The following is a 22324-nucleotide window of genomic DNA, read 5'->3' as shown; positions in this document are numbered from 1 at the left end:
AGAAAAGCTGCACCCAGCCAAGGCTTTAGCAGCCAAACTACTGACACTTTAAACAGAGATGCAGGCAAGTGTGGACACTAATTAATGAAAACCCCCAATTGGCCAGCCAGAGAAAGCTAGCAATAAAGATGGCTTAAGTCAACAATTACCACATACCATACATCTAAGGCTACAAATAAATCAAGCATTAATTTTAGTCAATAGACTGAGAGAATCCTTAAAACAATTTAACTATTTCAAATCATAAGGCATTAGAAACTATAGCATAAGGATTCAGTAAAGAATAAGCTAGCTACCTATGATTATAATTAATAAAGGAGGCACAGGAAGTGAGAAACTTTGCAGTCACAGTCAACTTCAGTTACCTATGATTATAATTAATAAAGGAGGCACAGGAGGTGAGAAACTTTGCAGTCACAGTCAACTTCAGTTACCTGTAGATAGGGAGAGAGGCGGTGTCAATTCATTCAAGATAAGCAGAAGAATTAACTAATAAAAATAGCGCAGGTCTAACGCTAGTTATGCACTTAAAACACTGCACTTAGAAAAGCTGCACCCAGCCAAGGCTTTAGCAGCCAAACTACTGACACTTTAAACAGAGATGCAGGCAAGTGTGGACACTAATTAATGAAAACCCCCAATTGGCCAGCCAGAGAAAGCTAGCAATAAAGATGGCTTAAGTCAACAATTACCACATACCATACATCTAAGGCTACAAATAAATCAAGCATTCATTTTAGTCAATAGACTGAGAGAATCCTTAAAACAATTTAACTATTTCAAATCATAAGGCATTAGAAACTATAGCATAAGGATTCAGTAAAGTATAAGCTAGCTACCTATGATTATAATTAATAAAGGAGGCACAGGAGGTGAGAAACTTTGCAGTCACAGTCAACTTCAGTTACCTGTAGATAGGGAGAGAGGCGGAGTCAATTCATTCAAGATCAGCAGAAGAATTAACTAATAAAAATAGTGCAGGTCTAACGCTAGTTATGCACTTAAAACACTGCACTTAGAAAAGCTGCACCCAGCCAAGGCTTTAGCAGCCAAACTACTGACACTTTAAACAGAGATGCAGGCAAGTGTGGACACTAATTAATGAAAACCCCCAATTGGCCAGCCAGAGAAAGCTAGCAATAAAGATGGCTTAAGTCAACAATTACCACATACCATACATCTAAGGCTACAAATAAATCAAGCATTCATTTTAGTCAATAGACTGAGAGAATCCTTAAAACAATTTAACTATTTCAAATCATAAGGCATTAGAAACTATAGCATAAGGATTCAGTAAAGAATAAGCTAGCTACCTATGATTATAATTAATAAAGGATGCACAGTAGGTGAGAAACTTTGCAGTCACAGTCAACTTCAGTTACCTGTAGATAGGGAGAGAGGCGGTGTCAAATCATTCAAGATCAGCAGAAGAATTAACTAATAAAAATAGCGCAGGTCTAACGCTAGTTATGCACTTAAAACACTGCACTTAGAAAAGCTGCACCCAGCCAAGGCTTTAGCAGCCAAACTACTGACACTTTAAACAGAGATGCAGGCAAGTGTGGACACTAATTAATGAAAACCCCCAATTGGCCAGCCAGAGAAAGCTAGCAATAAAGATGGCTTAAGTCAACAATTACCACATACCATACATCTAAGGCTACAAATAAATCAAGCATTCATATTAGTCAATAGACTGAGAGAATCCTTAAAACAATTGAACTATTTCAAATCATAAGGCATTAGAAACTATAGCATAAGGATTCAGTAAAGAATAAGCTAGCTACCTATGATTATAATTAATAAAGGAGGCACAGGTTGTGAGAAACTTTGCAGTCACAGTCAACTTCAGTTACCTGTAGATAGGGAGAGAGGCGGTGTCAATTCATTCAAGATCAGCAGAAGAATTAACTAATAAAAATAGCGCAGGTCTAACGCTAGTTATGCACTTAAAACACTGCACTTAGAAAAGCTGCACCCAGCCAAGGCTTTAGCAGCCAAACTACTGACACTTTAAACAGAGATGCAGGCAAGTGTGGACACTAATTAATGAAAACCCCCAATTGGCCAGCCAGAGAAAGCTAGCAATAAAGATGGCTTAAGTCAACAATTACCACATACCATACATCTAAGGCTACAAATAAATCAAGCATTCATATTAGTCAATAGACTGAGAGAATCCTTAAAACAATTGAACTATTTCAAATCATAAGGCATTAGAAACTATAGCATAAGGATTCAGTAAAGAATAAGCTAGCTACCTATGATTATAATTAATAAAGGAGGCACAGGTTGTGAGAAACTTTGCAGTCACAGTCAACTTCAGTTACCTGTAGATAGGGAGAGAGGCGGTGTCAATTCATTCAAGATCAGCAGAAGAATTAACTAATAAATATAGCGCAGGTCTAACGCTAGTTATGCACTTAAAACACTGCAATTAGAAAAGCTGCACCCAGCCAAGGCTTTAGCAGCCAAACTACTGACACTTTAAACAGAGATGCAGGCAAGTGTGGACACTAATTAATGAAAACCCCCAATTGGCCAGCCAGAGAAAGCTAGCAATAAAGATGGCTTAAGTCAACAATTACCACATACCATACATCTAAGGCTACAAATAAATCAAGCATTAATTTTAGTCAATAGACTGAGAGAATCCTTAAAACAATTTAACTATTTCAAATCATAAGGCATTAGAAACTATAGCATAAGGATTCAGTAAAGAATAAGCTAGCTACCTATGATTATAATTAATAAAGGAGGCACAGGAGGTGAGAAACTTTGCAGTCACAGTCAACTTCAGTTACCTATGATTATAATTAATAAAGGAGGCACAGGAGGTGAGAAACTTTGCAGTCACAGTCAACTTCAGTTACCTGTAGATAGGGAGAGAGGCGGTGTCAATTCATTCAAGATAAGCAGAAGAATTAACTAATAAAAATAGCGCAGGTCTAACGCTAGTTATGCACTTAAAACACTGCACTTAGAAAAGCTGCACCCAGCCAAGGCTTTAGCAGCCAAACTACTGACACTTTAAACAGAGATGCAGGCAAGTGTGGACACTAATTAATGAAAACCCCCAATTGGCCAGCCAGAGAAAGCTAGCAATAAAGATGGCTTAAGTCAACAATTACCACATACCATACATCTAAGGCTACAAATAAATCAAGCATTCATTTTAGTCAATAGACTGAGAGAATCCTTAAAACAATTTAACTATTTCAAATCATAAGGCATTAGAAACTATAGCATAAGGATTCAGTAAAGAATAAGCTAGCTACCTATGATTATAATTAATAAAGGAGGCACAGGAGGTGAGAAACTTTGCAGTCACAGTCAACTTCAGTTACCTGTAGATAGGGAGAGAGGCGGTGTCAATTCATTCAAGATCAGCAGAAGAATTAACTAATAAAAATAGCGCAGGTCTAACGCTAGTTATGCACTTAAAACACTGCAATTAGAAAAGCTGCACCCAGCCAAGGCTTTAGCAGCCAAACTACTGACACTTTAAACAGAGATGCAGGCAAGTGTGGACACTAATTAATGAAAACCCCCAATTGGCCAGCCAGAGAAAGCTAGCAATAAAGATGGCTTAAGTCAACAATTACCACATACCATACATCTAAGGCTACAAATAAATCAAGCATTCATTTTAGTCAATAGACTGAGAGAATCCTTAAAACAATTTAACTATTTCAAATCATAAGGCATTAGAAACTATAGCATAAGGATTCAGTAAAGAATAAGCTAGCTACCTATGATTATAATTAATAAAGGAGGCACAGGAGGTGAGAAACTTTGCAGTCACAGTCAACTTCAGTTACCTATGATTATAATTAATAAAGGAGGCACAGGAGGTGAGAAACTTTGCAGTCACAGTCAACTTCAGTTACCTATGATTATAATTAATAAAGGAGGCACAGGAGTTGAGAAACTTTGCAGTCACAGTCAACTTCAGTTACCTGTAGATAGGGAGAGAGGCGGTTTCAATTCATTCAAGATCAGCAGAGGAATTAACTAATAAAAATAGCGCAGGTCTAACGCTAGTTATGCACTTAAAACACTGCACTTAGAAAAGCTGCACCCAGCCAAGGCTTTAGCAGCCAAACTACTGACACTTTAAACAGAGATGCAGGCAAGTGTGGACACTAATTAATGAAAACCCCCAATTGGCCAGCCAGAGAAAGCTAGCAATAAAGATGGCTTAAGTCAACAATTACCACATACCATACATCTAAGGCTACAAATAAATCAAGCATTAATTTTAGTCAATAGACTGAGAGAATCCTTAAAACAATTTAACTATTTCAAATCATAAGGCATTAGAAACTATAGCATAAGGATTCAGTAAAGAATAAGCTAGCTACCTATGATTATAATTAATAAAGGAGGCACAGGAAGTGAGAAACTTTGCAGTCACAGTCAACTTCAGTTACCTATGATTATAATTAATAAAGGAGGCACAGGAGGTGAGAAACTTTGCAGTCACAGTCAACTTCAGTTACCTGTAGATAGGGAGAGAGGCGGTGTCAATTCATTCAAGATAAGCAGAAGAATTAACTAATAAAAATAGCGCAGGTCTAACGCTAGTTATGCACTTAAAACACTGCACTTAGAAAAGCTGCACCCAGCCAAGGCTTTAGCAGCCAAACTACTGACACTTTAAACAGAGATGCAGGCAAGTGTGGACACTAATTAATGAAAACCCCCAATTGGCCAGCCAGAGAAAGCTAGCAATAAAGATGGCTTAAGTCAACAATTACCACATACCATACATCTAAGGCTACAAATAAATCAAGCATTCATTTTAGTCAATAGACTGAGAGAATCCTTAAAACAATTTAACTATTTCAAATCATAAGGCATTAGAAACTATAGCATAAGGATTCAGTAAAGAATAAGCTAGCTACCTATGATTATAATTAATAAAGGATGCACAGTAGGTGAGAAACTTTGCAGTCACAGTCAACTTCAGTTACCTGTAGATAGGGAGAGAGGCGGTGTCAAATCATTCAAGATCAGCAGAAGAATTAACTAATAAAAATAGCGCAGGTCTAACGCTAGTTATGCACTTAAAACACTGCACTTAGAAAAGCTGCACCCAGCCAAGGCTTTAGCAGCCAAACTACTGACACTTTAAACAGAGATGCAGGCAAGTGTGGACACTAATTAATGAAAACCCCCAATTGGCCAGCCAGAGAAAGCTAGCAATAAAGATGGCTTAAGTCAACAATTACCACATACCATACATCTAAGGCTACAAATAAATCAAGCATTCATATTAGTCAATAGACTGAGAGAATCCTTAAAACAATTGAACTATTTCAAATCATAAGGCATTAGAAACTATAGCATAAAGATTCAGTAAAGAATAAGCTAGCTAACTATGATTATAATTAATAAAGTAGGCACAGGAGGTGAGAAACTTTGTAGTCACAGTCAACTTCAGTTACCTGTAGATAGAGAGAGAGGCGGTGTCAATTCATTCAAGATCAGCAGAAGAATTAACTAATAAAAATAGCGCAGGTCTAACGCTAGTTATGCACTTAAAACACTGCACTTAGAAAAGCTGCACCCAGCCAAGGCTTTAGCAGCCAAACTACTGACACTTTAAACAGAGATGCAGGCAAGTGTGGACACTAATTAATGAAAACCCCCAATTGGCCAGCCAGAGAAAGCTAGCAATAAAGATGGCTTAAGTCAACAATTACCACATACCATACACCTAAGGCTACAAATAAATCAAGCATTCATTTTAGTCAATAGACTGAGAGAATCCTTAAAACAATTTAACTATTTCAATTCATAAGGCATTAGAAACTATAGCATAAGGATTCAGTAAAGAATAAGCTAGCTACCTATGATTATAATTAATAAAGGAGGCACAGGAGGTGAGAAACTTTGCAGTCACAGTCAACTTCAGTTACCTATGATTATAATTAATAAAGGAGGCACAGGAGGTGAGAAACTTTGCAGTCACAGTTAACTTCAGTTACCTGTAGATTGGGAGAGAGGCGGTGTCAATTCATTCAAGATCAGCAGAAGAATTAACTAATAAAAATAGCGCAGGTCTAACGCTAGTTATGCACTTAAAACACTGCACTTAGAAAAGCTGCACCCAGCCAAGGCTTTAGCAGCCAAACTACTGACACTTTAAACAGAGATGCAGGCAAGTGTGGACACTAATTCATGAAAACCCCCAATTGGCCAGCCAGAGAAAGCTAGCAATAAAGATGGCTTTAGTCAACAATTACCACATACCATACATCTAAGGCTACAAATAAATCAAGCATTCATTTTAGTCAATAGACTGAGAGAATCCTTAAAACAATTTAACTATTTCAAATCATAAGGCATTAGAAACTATAGCATAAGGATTCAGTAAAGAATAAGCTAGCTACCTATGATTATAATTAATAAAGGAGGCACAGGAGGTGAGAAACTTTGCAGTCACAGTCAACTTCAGTTACCTGTAGATAGGGAGAGAGGCGGTGTCAATTCATTCAAGATCAGCAGAAGAATTAACTAATAAAAATAGCGCAGGTCAAACGCTAGTTATGCACTTAGAACACTGCACTTAGAAAAGCTGCACCCAGCCAAGGCTTTAGCAGCCATACTACTGACACTTTAAACAGAGATGCAGGCAAGTGTGGACACTAATTAATGAAAACACCCAATTGGCCAGCCAGAGAAAGCTAGCAATAAAGATGGCTTAAGTCAACAATTACCACATACCATACATCTAAGGCTACAAATAAATCAAGCATTCATTTTAGTCAATAGACTGAGAGAATCCTTAAAACAATTTAACTATTTCAAATCATAAGGCATTAGAAACTATAGCAGAAGGAATCAGTAAAGAATAAGCTAGCTACCTATGATTATAATTAATAAAGGAGGCACAGGAGGAGAGAAACTTTGCAGTCACAGTCAACTTCAGTTACCTATGATTATAATTAATAAAGGAGGCACAGGAGGTGAGAAACTTTGCAGTCACAGTCAACTTCAGTTACCTGTAGATTGGGAGAGAGGCGGTGTCAATTCATTCAAGATCAGCAGAAGAATTAACTAATAAAAATAGCGCAGGTCTAACGCTAGTTATGAACTTAAAACACTGCACTTAGAAAAGCTGCACCCAGCCAAGGCTTTAGCAGCCAAACTACTGACGCTTTAAACAGAGATGCAGGCAAGTGTGGACACTAATTAATGAAAACCCCCAATTGGCCAGCCAGAGAAAGCTAGCAATAAAAATGGCTTAAGTCAACAATTACCACATACCATACATCTAAGGCTACAAATAAATCAAGCATTCATTTTAGTCAATAGACTGAGAGAATCCTTAAAACAATTTAACTATTTCAAATCATAAGGCATTAGAAACTATAGCATAAGGATTCAGTAAAGAATAAGCTAGCTACCTATGATTATAATTAATAAAGGAGGCACAGGAGGTGAGAAACTTTGCAGTCACTGTCAACTTCAGTTATCTATGATTATAATTAATAAAGGAGGCACAGGAGGTGAGAAACTTTGCAGTCACAGTCAACTTCAGTTACCTATGATTATAATTAATAAAGGAGGCACAGGAGGTGAGAAACTTTGCAGTCACAGTCAACTTCAGTTACCTGTAGATAGGGAGAGAGGCGGTGTCAATTCATTCAAGATCAGCAGAAGAATTAACTAATAAAAATAGCGCAGGTCTAATGCTAGTTATGCACTTAAAACACTGCACTTAGAAAAGCTGCACCCAGCCAAGGCTTTAGCAGCCAAACTACAGACACTTTAAACAGAGATGCAGGCAAGTGTGGACACTAATTAATGTAAACCCCCAATTGGCCAGCCAGAGAAAGCTAGCAATAAAGATGGCATAAGTCAGCAATTACCACATACCATACATCTAAGGCTACAAATAAATCAAGCATTCATTTTAGTCAATAGACTGAGAGAATCCTTAAAACAATTTAACTATTTCAAATCATAAGGCATTAGAAACTATAGCATAAGGATTCAGTAAAGAATAAGCTAGCTACCTATGATTATAATTAATAAAGGAGGCACAGGAGGTGAGAAACTTTGCAGTCACAGTCAACTTCAGTTACCTATGATTATAATTAATAAAGGAGGCACAGGAGGTGAGAAACTTTGCAGTCACAGTCAACTTCAGTTACCTGTAGATAGGGAGAGAGGCGGTGTCAATTCATTCAAGATCAGCAGAAGAATTATCTAATAAAAATAGCGCAGGTCTAATGCTAGATATGCACTTAAAACACTGCACTTAGAAAAGCTGCACCCAGCCAAGGCTTTAGCAGCCAAACTACTGACACTTTAAACAGAGATGCAGGCAAGTGTGGACACTAATTACTGAAAACCCCCAATTGGCCAGCCAGAGAAAGCTAGCAATAAAGATGGCTTAAGTCAACAATTACCACATACCATACATCTAAGGCTACAAATAAATCAAGCATTCATTTTAGTCAATAGACTGAGAGAATCCTTAAAACAATTTAACTATTTCAAATCATAAGGCATTAGAAACTATAGCATAAGGATTCAGTAAAGAATAAGCTAGCTACCTATGATTATAATTAATAAAGGAGGCACAGGAGGTGAGAAACTTTGCAGTCACAGTCAACTTCAGTTACCTGTAGATAGGGAGAGAGGCGGTGTCAATTCATTCAAGATCAGCAGAAGAATTAACTAATAAAAATAGCGCAGGTCTAACGCTAGTTATGCACTTAAAACACTGCACTTAGAAAAGCTGCACCCAGCCAAGGCTTTAGCAGCCAAACTACTGACACTTTAAACAGAGATGCAGGCAAGTGTGGACACTAATTAATGAAAACCCCCAATTGGCCAGCCAGAGAAAGCTAGCAATAAAGATGGCTTAAGTCAACAATTACCACATACCATACATCTAAGGCTACAAATAAATCAAGCATTCATTTTAGTCAATAGACTGAGAGAATCCTTAAAACAATTTAACTATTTCAAATCATAAGGCATTAGAAACTATAGCATAAGGATTCAGTAAAGAATAAGCTAGCTACCTATGATTATAATTAATAAAGGAGGCACAGGAGGTGAGAAACTTTGCAGTCACAGTCAACTTCAGTTACCTATGATTATAATTAATAAAGGAGGCACAGGAGGTGAGAAACTTTGCAGTCACAGTCAACTTCAGTTACCTATGATTATAATTAATAAAGGAGGCACAGGAGTTGAGAAACTTTGCAGTCACAGTCAACTTCAGTTACCTGTAGATAGGGAGAGAGGCGGTGTCAATTCATTCAAGATCAGCAGAGGAATTAACTAATAAAAATAGCGCAGGTCTAACGCTAGTTATGCACTTAAAACACTGCACTTAGAAAAGCTGCACCCAGCCAAGGCTTTAGCAGCCAAACTACTGACACTTTAAACAGAGATGCAGGCAAGTGTGGACACTAATTAATGAAAACCCCCAATTGGCCAGCCAGAGAAAGCTAGCAATAAAGATGGCTTAAGTCAACAATTACCACATACCATACATCTAAGGCTACAAATAAATCAAGCATTCATTTTAGTCAATAGACTGAGAGAATCCTTAAAACAATTTAACTATTTCAAATCATAAGGCATTAGAAACTATAGCATAAGGATTCAGTAAAGAATAAGCTAGCTACCTATGATTATAATTAATAAAGGAGGCACAGGAGGTGAGAAACTTTGCAGTCACAGTCAACTTCAGTTACCTATGATTATAATTATTAAAGGAGGCACAGGAGGTGAGAAACTTTGCAGTCACAGTCAACTTCAGTTACCTGTAGATAGGGAGAGAGGCGGTGTCAATTCATTCAAGATAAGCAGAAGAATTAACTAATAAAAATAGCGCAGGTCTAACGCTAGTTATGCACTTGAAACACTGCACTTAGAAAAGCTGCACCCAGCCAAGGCTTTAGCAGCCAAACTACTGACACTTTAAACAGAGATGCAGGCAAGTGTGGACACTAATTAATGAAAACCCCCAATTGGCCAGCCAGAGAAAGCTAGCAATAAAGATGGCTTAAGTCAACAATTACCACATACCATACATCTAAGGCTACAAATAAATCAAGCATTCATTTTAGTCAATAGACTGAGAGAATCCTTAAAACAATTTAACTATTTCAAATCATAAGGCATTAGAAACTATAGCATAAGGATTCAGTAAAGAATAAGCTAGCTACCTATGATTATAATTAATAAAGGAGGCACAGGAGGTGAGAAACTTTGCAGTCACAGTCAACTTCAGTTACCTGTAGATAGGGAGAGAGGCGGTGTCAATTCATTCAAGATCAGCAGAAGAATTAACTAATAAAAATAGCGCAGGTCTAACGCTAGTTATGCATTTAAAACACTGCACTTAGAAAAGCTGCACCCAGCCAAGGCTTTAGCAGCCAAACTACTGACACTTTAAAAAGAGATGCAGGCAAGTGTGGACACTAATTAATGAAAACCCGCAATTGGCAAGCCAGAGAAAACTAGCAATAAAGATGGCTTAAGTCAACAATTACCACATACCATACATCCAAGGCTACAAATAAATCAAGCATTCATTTTAGTCAATAGACTGAGAGAATCCTTAAAACAATTTAACTATTTCAAATCATAAGGCATTAGAGACTATAGCATAAGGATTCAGTAAAGAATAAGCTAGCTACCTATGATTATAATTAAAAAAGGAGGCACAGGAGGTGAGAAACTTTGCAGTCACAGTCAACTTCAGTTACCTATGATTATAATTAATAAAGGAGGCACAGGAGGTGAGAAACTTTGCAGTCACAGTCAACTTCAGTAACCTGTAGATAGGGAGAGAGGCGGTGTCAATTCATTCAAGATCAGCAGAAGAATTAACTAATAAAAATAGCGCAGGTCTAACGCTAGTTATGCACTTAAAACACTGCACTTAGAAAAGCTGCACCCAGCCAAGCCTTTAGCAGCCAAACTACTGACACTTTAAACAGAGATGCAGGCAAGTGTGGACACTAATTAATGAAAACCCCCAATTGGCCAGCCAGAGAAAGCTAGCAATAAAGATGGCTTAAGTCAACAATTACCACATACCATACATCTAAGGCTACAAATAAATCAAGCATTCATTTTAGTCAATAGACTGAGAGAATCCTTAAAACAATTTAACTATTTCAAATCATAAGGCATTAGAAACTATAGCATAAGGATTCAGTAAAGAATAAGCTAGCTACCTATGATTATAATTAATAAAGGAGGCACAGGAGGTGAGAAACTTTGCAGTCACAGTCAACTTCAGTTACCTATGATTATAATTAATAAAGGAGGCACAGGAGGTGAGAAACTTTGCAGTCACAGTCAACTTCAGTTACCTATGATTATAATTAATAAAGGAGGCACAGGAGGTGAGAAACTTTGCAGTCACAGTCAACTTCAGTTACCTGTAGATAGGGAGAGAGGCGGTGTCAATTCATTCAAGATAAGCAGAAGAATTAACTAATAAAAATAGCGCAGGTCTAACGCTAGTTATGCACTTGAAACACTGCACTTAGAAAAGCTGCACCCAGCCAAGGCTTTAGCAGCCAAACTACTGACACTTTAAACAGAGATGCAGGCAAGTTTGGACACTAATTAATGAAAACCCCCAATTGGCCAGCCAGAGAAAGCTAGCAATAAAGATGGCTTAAGTCAACAATTACCACATACCATACATCTAAGGCTACAAATAAATCAAGCATTCATTTTAGTCAATAGACTGAGAGAATCCTTAAAACAATTTAACTATTTCAAATCATAAGGCATTAGAAACTATAGCATAAGGATTCAGTAAAGAATAAGCTAGCTACCTATGATTATAATTAATAAAGGAGGCACAGGAGGTGAGAAACTTTGCAGTCACAGTCAACTTCAGTTACCTGTAGACAGGGAGAGAGGCGGTGTCAATTCATTCAAGATCAGCAGAAGAATTAACTAATAAAAATAGCGCAGGTCTAACGCTAGTTATGCATTTAAAACACTGCACTTAGAAAAGCTGCACCCAGCCAAGGCTTTAGCAGCCAAACTACTGACACTTTAAACAGAGATGCAGGCAAGTGTGGACACTAATTAATGAAAACCCGCAATTGGCAAGCCAGAGAAAACTAGCAATAAAGATGGCTTAAGTCAACAATTACCACATACCATACATCCAAGGCTACAAATAAATCAAGCATTCATTTTAGTCAATAGACTGAGAGAATCCTTAAAACAATTTAACTATTTCAAATCATAAGGCATTAGAGACTATAGCATAAGGATTCAGTAAAGAATAAGCTAGCTACCTATGATTATAATTAAAAAAGGAGGCACAGGAGGTGAGAAACTTTGCAGTCACAGTCAACTTCAGTTACCTATGATTATAATTAAAAAAGGAGGCACAGGAGGTGAGAAACTTTGCAGTCACAGTCAACTTCAGTTACCTGTAGATAGGGAGAGAGGCGGTGTCAATTCATTCAAGATAAGCAGAAGAATTAACTAATAAAAATAGCGCAGGTCTAACGCTAGTTATGCACTTGAAACACTGCACTTAGAAAAGCTGCACCCAGCCAAGGCTTTAGCAGCCAAACTACTGACACTTTAAACAGAGATGCAGGCAAGTGTGGACACTAATTAATGAAAACCCCCAATTGGCCAGCAAGAGAAAGCTAGCAATAAAGATGGCTTAAGTCAACAATTACCACATACCATACATCTAAGGCTACAAATAAATCAAGCATTCATTTTAGTCAATAGACTGAGAGAATCCTTAAAACAATTTAACTATTTCAAATCATAAGGCATTAGAAACTATAGCATAAGGATTCAGTAAAGAATAAGCTAGCTACCTATGATTATAATTAATAAAGGATGCACAGTAGGTGAGAAACTTTGCAGTCACAGTCAACTTCAGTTACCTGTAGATAGGGAGAGAGGCGGTGTCAAATCATTCAAGATCAGCAGAAGAATTAACTAATAAAAATAGCGCAGGTCTAACGCTAGTTATGCACTTAAAACACTGCACTTAGAAAAGCTGCACCCAGCCAAGGCTTTAGCAGCCAAACTACTGACACTTTAAACAGAGATGCAGGCAAGTGTGGACACTAATTAATGAAAACCCCCAATTGGCCAGCCAGAGAAAGCTAGCAATAAAGATGGCTTAAGTCAACAATTACCACATACCATACATCTAAGGCTACAAATAAATCAAGCATTCATATTAGTCAATAGACTGAGAGAATCCTTAAAACAATTGAACTATTTCAAATCATAAGGCATTAGAAACTATAGCATAAGGATTCAGTAAAGAATAAGCTAGCTACCTATGATTATAATTAATAAAGGAGGCACAGGTTGTGAGAAACTTTGCAGTCACAGTCAACTTCAGTTACCTGTAGATAGGGAGAGAGGCGGTGTCAATTCATTCAAGATCAGCAGAAGAATTAACTAATAAATATAGCGCAGGTCTAACGCTAGTTATGCACTTAAAACACTGCAATTAGAAAAGCTGCACCCAGCCAAGGCTTTAGCAGCCAAACTACTGACACTTTAAACAGAGATGCAGGCAAGTGTGGACACTAATTAATGAAAACCCCCAATTGGCCAGCCAGAGAAAGCTAGCAATAAAGATGGCTTAAGTCAACAATTACCACATACCATACATCTAAGGCTACAAATAAATCAAGCATTCATTTTAGTCAATAGACTGAGAGAATCCTTAAAACAATTTAACTATTTCAAATCATAAGGCATTAGAAACTATAGCATAAGGATTCAGTAAAGAATAAGCTAGCTACCTATGATTATAATTAATAAAGGAGGCACAGGAGGTGAGAAACTTTGCAGTCACAGTCAACTTCAGTTACCTATGATTATAATTAATAAAGGAGGCACAGGAGGTGAGAAACTTTGCAGTCACAGTCAACTTCAGTTACCTATGATTATAATTAATAAAGGAGGCACAGGAGTTGAGAAACTTTGCAGTCACAGTCAACTTCAGTTACCTGTAGATAGGGAGAGAGGCGGTGTCAATTCATTCAAGATCAGCAGAGGAATTAACTAATAAAAATAGCGCAGGTCTAACGCTAGTTATGCACTTAAAACACTGCACTTAGAAAAGCTGCACCCAGCCAAGGCTTTAGCAGCCAAACTACTGACACTTTAAACAGAGATGCAGGCAAGTGTGGACACTAATTAATGAAAACCCCCAATTGGCCAGCCAGAGAAAGCTAGCAATAAAGATGGCTTAAGTCAACAATTACCACATACCATACATCTAAGGCTACAAATAAATCAAGCATTAATTTTAGTCAATAGACTGAGAGAATCCTTAAAACAATTTAACTATTTCAAATCATAAGGCATTAGAAACTATAGCATAAGGATTCAGTAAAGAATAAGCTAGCTACCTATGATTATAATTAATAAAGGAGGCACAGGAGGTGAGAAACTTTGCAGTCACAGTCAACTTCAGTTACCTATGATTATAATTAATAAAGGAGGCACAGGAGGTGAGAAACTTTGCAGTCACAGTCAACTTCAGTTACCTGTAGATAGGGAGAGAGGCGGTGTCAATTCATTCAAGATAAGCAGAAGAATTAACTAATAAAAATAGCGCAGGTCTAACGCTAGTTATGCACTTAAAACACTGCACTTAGAAAAGCTGCACCCAGCCAAGGCTTTAGCAGCCAAACTACTGACACTTTAAACAGAGATGCAGGCAAGTGTGGACACTAATTAATGAAAACCCCCAATTGGCCAGCCAGAGAAAGCTAGCAATAAAGATGGCTTAAGTCAACAATTACCACATACCATACATCTAAGGCTACAAATAAATCAAGCATTCATTTTAGTCAATAGACTGAGAGAATCCTTAAAACAATTTAACTATTTCAAATCATAAGGCATTAGAAAATATAGCATAAGGATTCAGTAAAGAATAAGCTAGCTACCTATGATTATAATTAATAAAGGAGGCACAGGAGGTGAGAAACTTTGCAGTCACAGTCAACTTCAGTTACCTGTAGATAGGGAGAGAGGCGGTGTCAATTCATTCAAGATCAGCAGAAGAATTAACTAATAAAAATAGCGCAGGTCTAACGCTAGTTATGCACTTAAAACACTGCACTTAGAAAAGCTGCACCCAGCCAAGGCTTTAGCAGCCAAACTACTGACACTTTAAACAGAGATGCAGGCAAGTGTGGACACTAATTAATGAAAACCCGCAATTGGCAAGCCAGAGAAAACTAGCAATAAAGATGGCTTAAGTCAACAATTACCACATACCATACATCCAAGGCTACAAATAAATCAAGCATTCATTTTAGTCAATAGACTGAGAGAATCCTTAAAACAATTTAACTATTTCAAATCATAAGGCATTAGAGACTATAGCATAAGGATTCAGTAAAGAATAAGCTAGCTACCTATGATTATAATTAAAAAAGGAGGCACAGGAGGTGAGAAACTTTGCAGTCACAGTCAACTTCAGTTACCTATGATTATAATTAAAAAAGGAGGCACAGGAGGTGAGAAACTTTGCAGTCACAGTCAACTTCAGTTACCTGTAGATAGGGAGAGAGGCGGTGTCAATTCATTCAAGATAAGCAGAAGAATTAACTAATAAAAATAGCGCAGGTCTAACGCTAGTTATGCACTTGAAACACTGCACTTAGAAAAGCTGCACCCAGCCAAGGCTTTAGCAGCCAAACTACTGACACTTTAAACAGAGATGCAGGCAAGTGTGGACACTAATTAATGAAAACCCCCAATTGGCCAGCAAGAGAAAGCTAGCAATAAAGATGGCTTAAGTCAACAATTACCACATACCATACATCTAAGGCTACAAATAAATCAAGCATTCATTTTAGTCAATAGACTGAGAGAATCCTTAAAACAATTTAACTATTTCAAATCATAAGGCATTAGAAACTATAGCATAAGGATTCAGTAAAGAATAAGCTAGCTACCTATGATTATAATTAATAAAGGATGCACAGTAGGTGAGAAACTTTGCAGTCACAGTCAACTTCAGTTACCTGTAGATAGGGAGAGAGGCGGTGTCAAATCATTCAAGATCAGCAGAAGAATTAACTAATAAAAATAGCGCAGGTCTAACGCTAGTTATGCACTTAAAACACTGCACTTAGAAAAGCTGCACCCAGCCAAGGCTTTAGCAGCCAAACTACTGACACTTTAAACAGAGATGCAGGCAAGTGTGGACACTAATTAATGAAAACCCCCAATTGGCCAGCCAGAGAAAGCTAGCAATAAAGATGGCTTAAGTCAACAATTACCACATACCATACATCTAAGGCTACAAATAAATCAAGCATTCATATTAGTCAATAGACTGAGAGAATCCTTAAAACAATTGAACTATTTCAAATCATAAGGCATTAGAAACTATAGCATAAGGATTCAGTAAAGAATAAGCTAGCTACCTATGATTATAATTAATAAAGGAGGCACAGGTTGTGAGAAACTTTGCAGTCACAGTCAACTTCAGTTACCTGTAGATAGGGAGAGAGGCGGTGTCAATTCATTCAAGATCAGCAGAAGAATTAACTAATAAATATAGCGCAGGTCTAACGCTAGTTATGCACTTAAAACACTGCAATTAGAAAAGCTGCACCCAGCCAAGGCTTTAGCAGCCAAACTACTGACACTTTAAACAGAGATGCAGGCAAGTGTGGACACTAATTAATGAAAACCCCCAATTGGCCAGCCAGAGAAAGCTAGCAATAAAGATGGCTTAAGTCAACAATTACCACATACCATACATCTAAGGCTACAAATAAATCAAGCATTCATTTTAGTCAATAGACTGAGAGAATCCTTAAAACAATTTAACTATTTCAAATCATAAGGCATTAGAAACTATAGCATAAGGATTCAGTAAAGAATAAGCTAGCTACCTATGATTATAATTAATAAAGGAGGCACAGGAGGTGAGAAACTTTGCAGTCACAGTCAACTTCAGTTACCTATGATTATAATTAATAAAGGAGGCACAGGAGGTGAGAAACTTTGCAGTCACAGTCAACTTCAGTTACCTATGATTATAATTAATAAAGGAGGCACAGGAGTTGAGAAACTTTGCAGTCACAGTCAACTTCAGTTACCTGTAGATAGGGAGAGAGGCGGTGTCAATTCATTCAAGATCAGCAGAGGAATTAACTAATAAAAATAGCGCAGGTCTAACGCTAGTTATGCACTTAAAACACTGCACTTAGAAAAGCTGCACCCAGCCAAGGCTTTAGCAGCCAAACTACTGACACTTTAAACAGAGATGCAGGCAAGTGTGGACACTAATTAATGAAAACCCCCAATTGGCCAGCCAGAGAAAGCTAGCAATAAAGATGGCTTAAGTCAACAATTACCACATACCATACATCTAAGGCTACAAATAAATCAAGCATTAATTTTAGTCAATAGACTGAGAGAATCCTTAAAACAATTTAACTATTTCAAATCATAAGGCATTAGAAACTATAGCATAAGGATTCAGTAAAGAATAAGCTAGCTACCTATGATTATAATTAATAAAGGAGGCACAGGAGGTGAGAAACTTTGCAGTCACAGTCAACTTCAGTTACCTATGATTATAATTAATAAAGGAGGCACAGGAGGTGAGAAACTTTGCAGTCACAGTCAACTTCAGTTACCTGTAGATAGGGAGAGAGGCGGTGTCAATTCATTCAAGATAAGCAGAAGAATTAACTAATAAAAATAGCGCAGGTCTAACGCTAGTTATGCACTTAAAACACTGCACTTAGAAAAGCTGCACCCAGCCAAGGCTTTAGCAGCCAAACTACTGACACTTTAAACAGAGATGCAGGCAAGTGTGGACACTAATTAATGAAAACCCCCAATTGGCCAGCCAGAGAAAGCTAGCAATAAAGATGGCTTAAGTCAACAATTACCACATACCATACATCTAAGGCTACAAATAAATCAAGCATTCATTTTAGTCAATAGACTGAGAGAATCCTTAAAACAATTTAACTATTTCAAATCATAAGGCATTAGAAAATATAGCATAAGGATTCAGTAAAGAATAAGCTAGCTACCTATGATTATAATTAATAAAGGAGGCACAGGAGGTGAGAAACTTTGCAGTCACAGTCAACTTCAGTTACCTGTAGATAGGGAGAGAGGCGGTGTCAATTCATTCAAGATCAGCAGAAGAATTAACTAATAAAAATAGCGCAGGTCTAACGCTAGTTATGCACTTAAAACACTGCAATTAGAAAAGCTGCACCCAGCCAAGGCTTTAGCAGCCAAACTACTGACACTTTAAACAGAGATGCAGGCAAGTGTGGACACTAATTAATGAAAACCCCCAATTGGCCAGCCAGAGAAAGCTAGCAATAAAGATGGCTTAAGTCAACAATTACCACATACCATACATCTAAGGCTACAAATAAATCAAGCATTCATTTTAGTCAATAGACTGAGAGAATCCTTAAAACAATTTAACTATTTCAAATCATAAGGCATTAGAAACTATAGCATAAGGATTCAGTAAAGAATAAGCTAGCTACCTATGATTATAATTAATAAAGGAGGCACAGGAGGTGAGAAACTTTGCAGTCACAGTCAACTTCAGTTACCTATGATTATAATTAATAAAGGAGGCACAGGAGGTGAGAAACTTTGCAGTCACAGTCAACTTCAGTAACCTGTAGATAGGGAGAGAGGCGGTGTCAATTCATTCAAGATCAGCAGAAGAATTAACTAATAAAAATAGCGCAGGTCTAACGCTAGTTATGCACTTAAAACACTGCACTTAGAAAAGCTGCACCCAGCCAAGGCTTTAGCAGCCAAACTACTGACACTTTAAACAGAGATGCAGGCAAGTGTGGACACTAATTAATGAAAACCCCCAATTGGCCAGCCAGAGAAAGCTAGCAATAAAGATGGCTTAAGTCAACAATTACCACATACCATACATCTAAGGCTACAAATAAATCAAGCATTCATTTTAGTCAATAGACTGAGAGAATCCTTAAAACAATTTAACTATTTCAAATCATAAGGCATTAGAAACTATAGCATAAGGATTCAGTAAAGAATAAGCTAGCTACCTATGATTATAATTAATAAAGGAGGCACAGGAGGTGAGAAACTTTGCAGTCACAGTCAACTTCAGTTACCTATGATTATAATTAATAAAGGAGGCACAGGAGGTGAGAAACTTTGCAGTCACAGTCAACTTCAGTTACCTATGATTATAATTAATAAAGGAGGCACAGGAGGTGAGAAACTTTGCAGTCACAGTCAACTTCAGTTACCTGTAGATAGGGAGAGAGGCGGTGTCAATTCATTCAAGATAAGCAGAAGAATTAACTAATAAAAATAGCGCAGGTCTAACGCTAGTTATGCACTTGAAACACTGCACTTAGAAAAGCTGCACCCAGCCAAGGCTTTAGCAGCCAAACTACTGACACTTTAAACAGAGATGCAGGCAAGTTTGGACACTAATTAATGAAAACCCCCAATTGGCCAGCCAGAGAAAGCTAGCAATAAAGATGGCTTAAGTCAACAATTACCACATACCATACATCTAAGGCTACAAATAAATCAAGCATTCATTTTAGTCAATAGACTGAGAGAATCCTTAAAACAATTTAACTATTTCAAATCATAAGGCATTAGAAACTATAGCATAAGGATTCAGTAAAGAATAAGCTAGCTACCTATGATTATAATTAATAAAGGAGGCACAGGAGGTGAGAAACTTTGCAGTCACAGTCAACTTCAGTTACCTGTAGACAGGGAGAGAGGCGGTGTCAATTCATTCAAGATCAGCAGAAGAATTAACTAATAAAAATAGCGCAGGTCTAACGCTAGTTATGCATTTAAAACACTGCACTTAGAAAAGCTGCACCCAGCCAAGGCTTTAGCAGCCAAACTACTGACACTTTAAACAGAGATGCAGGCAAGTGTGGACACTAATTAATGAAAACCCGCAATTGGCAAGCCAGAGAAAACTAGCAATAAAGATGGCTTAAGTCAACAATTACCACATACCATACATCCAAGGCTACAAATAAATCAAGCATTCATTTTAGTCAATAGACTGAGAGAATCCTTAAAACAATTTAACTATTTCAAATCATAAGGCATTAGAGACTATAGCATAAGGATTCAGTAAAGAATAAGCTAGCTACCTATGATTATAATTAAAAAAGGAGGCACAGGAGGTGAGAAACTTTGCAGTCACAGTCAACTTCAGTTACCTATGATTATAATTAAAAAAGGAGGCACAGGAGGTGAGAAACTTTGCAGTCACAGTCAACTTCAGTTACCTGTAGATAGGGAGAGAGGCGGTGTCAATTCATTCAAGATAAGCAGAAGAATTAACTAATAAAAATAGCGCAGGTCTAACGCTAGTTATGCACTTGAAACACTGCACTTAGAAAAGCTGCACCCAGCCAAGGCTTTAGCAGCCAAACTACTGACACTTTAAACAGAGATGCAGGCAAGTGTGGACACTAATTAATGAAAACCCCCAATTGGCCAGCAAGAGAAAGCTAGCAATAAAGATGGCTTAAGTCAACAATTACCACATACCATACATCTAAGGCTACAAATAAATCAAGCATTCATTTTAGTCAATAGACTGAGAGAATCCTTAAAACAATTTAACTATTTCAAATCATAAGGCATTAGAAACTATAGCATAAGGATTCAGTAAAGAATAAGCTAGCTACCTATGATTATAATTAATAAAGGATGCACAGTAGGTGAGAAACTTTGCAGTCACAGTCAACTTCAGTTACCTGTAGATAGGGAGAGAGGCGGTGTCAAATCATTCAAGATCAGCAGAAGAATTAACTAATAAAAATAGCGCAGGTCTAACGCTAGTTATGCACTTAAAACACTGCACTTAGAAAAGCTGCACCCAGCCAAGGCTTTAGCAGCCAAACTACTGACACTTTAAACAGAGATGCAGGCAAGTGTGGACACTAATTAATGAAAACCCCCAATTGGCCAGCCAGAGAAAGCTAGCAATAAAGATGGCTTAAGTCAACAATTACCACATACCATACATCTAAGGCTACAAATAAATCAAGCATTCATATTAGTCAATAGACTGAGAGAATCCTTAAAACAATTGAACTATTTCAAATCATAAGGCATTAGAAACTATAGCATAAGGATTCAGTAAAGAATAAGCTAGCTACCTATGATTATAATTAATAAAGGAGGCACAGGTTGTGAGAAACTTTGCAGTCACAGTCAACTTCAGTTACCTGTAGATAGGGAGAGAGGCGGTGTCAATTCATTCAAGATCAGCAGAAGAATTAACTAATAAATATAGCGCAGGTCTAACGCTAGTTATGCACTTAAAACACTGCAATTAGAAAAGCTGCACCCAGCCAAGGCTTTAGCAGCCAAACTACTGACACTTTAAACAGAGATGCAGGCAAGTGTGGACACTAATTAATGAAAACCCCCAATTGGCCAGCCAGAGAAAGCTAGCAATAAAGATGGCTTAAGTCAACAATTACCACATACCATACATCTAAGGCTACAAATAAATCAAGCATTCATTTTAGTCAATAGACTGAGAGAATCCTTAAAACAATTTAACTATTTCAAATCATAAGGCATTAGAAACTATAGCATAAGGATTCAGTAAAGAATAAGCTAGCTACCTATGATTATAATTAATAAAGGAGGCACAGGAGGTGAGAAACTTTGCAGTCACAGTCAACTTCAGTTACCTATGATTATAATTAATAAAGGAGGCACAGGAGGTGAGAAACTTTGCAGTCACAGTCAACTTCAGTTACCTATGATTATAATTAATAAAGGAGGCACAGGAGTTGAGAAACTTTGCAGTCACAGTCAACTTCAGTTACCTGTAGATAGGGAGAGAGGCGGTGTCAATTCATTCAAGATCAGCAGAGGAATTAACTAATAAAAATAGCGCAGGTCTAACGCTAGTTATGCACTTAAAACACTGCACTTAGAAAAGCTGCACCCAGCCAAGGCTTTAGCAGCCAAACTACTGACACTTTAAACAGAGATGCAGGCAAGTGTGGACACTAATTAATGAAAACCCCCAATTGGCCAGCCAGAGAAAGCTAGCAATAAAGATGGCTTAAGTCAACAATTACCACATACCATACATCTAAGGCTACAAATAAATCAAGCATTAATTTTAGTCAATAGACTGAGAGAATCCTTAAAACAATTTAACTATTTCAAATCATAAGGCATTAGAAACTATAGCATAAGGATTCAGTAAAGAATAAGCTAGCTACCTATGATTATAATTAATAAAGGAGGCACAGGAGGTGAGAAACTTTGCAGT

Source organism: Taudactylus pleione, unplaced genomic scaffold (genome assembly GCF_031769625.1).
Source record: "Taudactylus pleione unplaced genomic scaffold, aTauple2 ptg000184l, whole genome shotgun sequence".
Classification (NCBI taxonomy): domain Eukaryota; kingdom Metazoa; phylum Chordata; class Amphibia; order Anura; family Myobatrachidae; genus Taudactylus; species Taudactylus pleione.
Note: the sequence above shows the minus strand (reverse complement) of the source record.